The following is a 4,653-nucleotide window of genomic DNA, read 5'->3' on the forward strand; positions in this document are numbered from 1 at the left end:
CTCTACAGAAACTGAGGTAATATAGAAAATAAAAAAATAAAACCTAAAATTGTAAATTTTCTTCCTAGGGGTAATTGAGATGACAGTTCAGTAATAACATAAGATCAGTTGAAGTCTAAAGAAATTTTAGAAAACCTGGATAAAGTAAGAAAACATCTGTTCGCTGGCATCAGAATGTTAGACAGACACCAAGACATGTGGGCCAAGTTCTGGAGAGAAGGGAAACACAAACGCAAGGTAGACATTTGGTGCAGCTTTTCTCCTTGGGGCATTTGCTGATTCAAATCTTACAGCCTAGGAGCTGAAAAGCCAAGGAGATCAAAAGACTCTAACCACAGAAGCCAAACAGCAAGAGCTCAAGCTAAAGGCAACAAATAATGGAATGACAAGCTAAGTGTATCTTTAGTCTCACAGGGCTGCAGGAACCATTACATTTAAAGCCTAACAAATACAAGGCTCGTTGGGAATAGGGAGAATCCAAACGTTCACATGGTAATCCCAAAGTGCAACACCCGTAGAGGAAGGACAAGACAGAAATAGACCAACCTTCACACAGACTGAAAAACAGCTTTGAAAGAGCTCAAACTGAGAATGGACTAAGGTTACCAGTCCCTATAGTAACTGTCTGCCATGGACAAAAGGAAATCTTTTCAAGAGAAAGACAACAACGTCCAGAATGTGGAGGTATCTTTATAGTTTCCTAAAATAAGTTAAACCCAATTTTAATATAAAAAATAATTTGACATACCAGGAAAAAGATGAAATGATCAAAAGCTCAAAAAAAAAATATGAAAGAAAGAAAGAAAAAAGACAATATAAATAGACACAGGAGGACAAGAGTTAGCAGGCCTTGGTTAAAAAAAAACAACAAAACAACTATGATTAAACAAAGAAAATATAAAAAAAAAAAAAAAAACAAAGAAAATATACACATGGCAAATAAGCGTATGAAAAGATGCTACACATTCCATGTCATCAGTGAATTTTAAATTAGAACAATAATGAGATACCACTACACACCTATTCAAATGGCTAAAATCCCAAAACTGAAATACCGAAGTTGGTGATGATGCAGAACAATTGGAATTCTCATTTGTAGCTAGCAGGATACTTGGCACTTTCTTACAAAACTAAACGTACTTTTACCATACAGTGATCTAGTAATCATGCTCTCTGGTATTTACCCATAGGAACTGAAAAGTTATGTCCGCATAAAAACCTGCACATGGATGTTTATAACAGTTTCTTGCATAATTGCCAAAACTTGAAATCAACCAAGATGTTTTTCAATAGGTGAATGGATAAACAAACTATGGTATATCCGTACAAAGGAATAGCATTCAGCAATAAAAAGAAAAGGCTATGAAGCCATGAAAAGACATGGAAGAAGCTTAAATGCATATTGCTAAGTGAAAAAAAGCCAATCTGCAAAGGCTACATGCATATTATATGATTGCAGCTATTTGAAATTTAGGAAAAGGCAAAGTGTGGAGACAATCAAAAGATCAGTGGTTGCCAGAGGTTGTGGGGAGGGAGAAAAGGATGGGTGAAGCCCGGAATTTTAATGGCAGAGAAATTCCTGTGTATGGTTCTGTAATGGTGGATACGGGTTATTGCACATTTGTCAAAAATCATATAATGTACAAAACAAAGAGTGAAGTCTAGAGTAAAGCATGGACATTAGTTAGTAATAATGTATCAATATTGGTTCATTAACTATAACAAATATACTACGCTAATGTAAGATGTTAGTAATAGGGGAAACTGGGTAGAGAGGTAAGGAGGTATGAGAACTCTCTCCTTTCTGCTTAATTTTTCTGTAAACCAGAAACTGCTCCAAAATAGTCTATAAATTTAAAAAACAAATCTAGACCATCATACAAAACTTGCACGTAAATCCAACCATAGTAGCATTATTCTTAAGAGCCCCAAAGTGGAACTAACCCAAATGGCCATTTACTGTGAATGGATAAATGAAACACAGTAATATCCACACCATTGAATATTATTCAGCCATAAAAAGAAATCAAGTTCTGATACATGCTACACCATGGATGAACCTTGAAAACATGTTAAGTAATTGTATGATTCCATTTGTATGCAATGTCCAGACTAGGCAAATCTGTAGAGACAAAGTATATTAGTGGCTGCCTAGGGTTTGGAGAAGTGGGCGAGTGAGTGACTTATAATAGATTCTTTTTCTTTGGGGGGGGTGGATGAAAGTTTTACAATTGATTGTGGTGGTAGATGCATAACACATTAAATTGTACACTTTAAATAATATGGAAAGTAAATTATATCTCAATGAAACTATTATTTAAAATTATGATTAATGTATTCAAAAAGGACAACATATACAATTTAAGCAAAAATTATCTATGAAATGCAACCAAAGGAAAATTCTAGAATTAGAAAAGCTGAAATTAAGCACTCAGAAGATCAGTTTAACGGTACCTTAGTCAAACAAAAGAAAGTATTACAAATGTCAATTTAAAAATAACTACACTAAAATTTCGAGGGAAAAACATGGAAAACAGAGAAATAAGTACATAAGACATATGGAGTATATGTAAAACACTGTGTCTAGCCAGGCCCAAGTCACACAGCTTAGGGAGGAGACACACCACCTACCTGAATCACAAGGACTTCTCCAAAGGAAAAATGAGGTTCTGATGCCAGAAGTGGAAGGAATGAATTGCAAAGAAAACGAACAACAGTACACTATAATCTAGATATACATCCGTAAATACATAGGTTCCCTGGGGTTGTGATCTGGTACAAACAATAAAAAAAAGATGAGACTCATAGTAGAGGCTGCTAGCTTCTGGTGAGGAAAATGTCCAGGGAAGAAGAGTTGATTTATTTAGTTATTTTTTTAGAGTCCACATATAAGTGACATCATGCACTATTTGTCTTTGTCTTATTTCACTTAGCATAGTGTCCTCCAGTTTTATCCATGTTGTCTTAAATGATAGGATTTTCTTCTTTTTTAAGGTTGAATAATATTCCATTGCATATATATACCATATTTCCCTTATCCAATAATCTACTATGGACACTTAGATTGTTTCCATACCTTGGTTCTTGTGAATAATGCTACAATGAACATGGGAGTACAGATATCTCTTCAAATAATGATGATGTTTCCTTTGGATATATACTCAGAAGTGGGAGGGAGGAAGGACACAAATTGACCATGTGTAAAAGATGTTGTAGGAATGAAACAGTCTGAACACCTAGGAAGAAAGGGGGAGCATGGAGTATTTGGAAAGGACATTGTTCAAGGTCATACATAGTTTAAAATTAGGACATTTCAGTGAGCCCGTATGCATGAAGGCTTGCTTATATTTCGGGATTTGAATACAGTGCAAAGAAATGTTGCTAAATTTTCGATCAACATCAAAAAAGAGGGTGGAAATGTTTTTTCTTTTATTATGAAACTGCAGGAAAGGCAAGCCTTATAAGCAGCATGAGGCCCAGTAGAATTTTCCCTGATGATAATGGTAATTTAGGAGAAGAAGAAGGATCCAAGGCCATAGAACAATTTTGAAAGCAAAATAAGACTGCTGAGTCTTCACCCAGTGTATGAGATTAAGTTTTAATGGCATATGATGAAGTGGCCATGACACAGCCGGCAGAGCTCGTTGAGTTGTTGAAAATGGCTCTTGAAGCTACAGGAAATGGACAGTAGACATAGAAAAAGAACAAGGTAAATCCAAGAGTGGAAGGACAAAATTAATCAAGAGAAAAGTCAAAAATAGAGAAGAAAAGCAGTAAACTTGACAAAACCAAAACATTGTTTTGACCAGTAAAATAAGCAACATTTGGCAAATATGATAGAGATGGGACTAGCTATAAAACAGAGAGAATTTTTTTTTTAATTACAAAATAATACTATGCTAGCTTTATACCAACACATTTGAAAATCTGGACAAAATGGCTAAGTTTTTCTTATCTAAATAAGGACAGTATACTATAACAACAAAACATTTGCAATAAAACCTTTTGCTTGGATCCTTAGATATCTTTATAAAACATAAAATTTTCAGGAGCAATAAATCAGAGAACAAAAATTAATATAAAACTTATCTTCTCATGTTCAGGCAAAATTAAGGGAGAATAAATATTTCAGAGAATGGTTAAAAACCTGGTACCTTAAACAAGGAATTGTTATTTTAGGCCTAGTTAATAGCTCTGTGATTGTTTACTTTGTAAGTAAACAGTGCACTTTTAAATCCACTTTACTATTTAATATTAATTAATTAACACTAGAGAATGTAATTCCTGGTAAAATCTTTTCAATCAGATTATATATGCACAAAACATCCATTTCAAACTGTCAAGAAAAATGAGTAATATTGACATATTTGGATATTATGGTCAGTTATATGCTAACAAAGTGAGAATGGAGGCAATTATGTAGATACTCCAGTTTCCAGAAAAAGTCATCTGCTTTGCTTGATAATTTAGCAAAATACCAATCTGGTAGTTTAACAAGTAAGCATATTGCTCTGAATGAAATACCTTACAAAATTGTGTTAGCATGGGTTTATAACTTTTTTAAATGCTTTCATCACATCATTCTGTTGTTAATGTTGGTATTTATCCTGAAATGACACCCAATCTGTTCTTAGTTCTTTGGCATGTATGAAG

General features: G+C 34.0%; 1 long non-coding RNA gene across 1 annotated transcript in view; it reads left to right on the forward strand.

Annotated features, from left to right (window-relative positions):
• LOC132370455 (uncharacterized) overlaps window positions 1-4,653 on the forward strand; it is a 35,984-nt gene that overhangs the window by 19,009 nt on the left and 12,322 nt on the right. The gene's annotated exons all lie outside the window — the stretch shown is intronic.

This window comes from Balaenoptera ricei, chromosome 8 (genome assembly GCF_028023285.1).
Source record: "Balaenoptera ricei isolate mBalRic1 chromosome 8, mBalRic1.hap2, whole genome shotgun sequence".
Classification (NCBI taxonomy): Eukaryota; Metazoa; Chordata; class Mammalia; order Artiodactyla; family Balaenopteridae; genus Balaenoptera; species Balaenoptera ricei.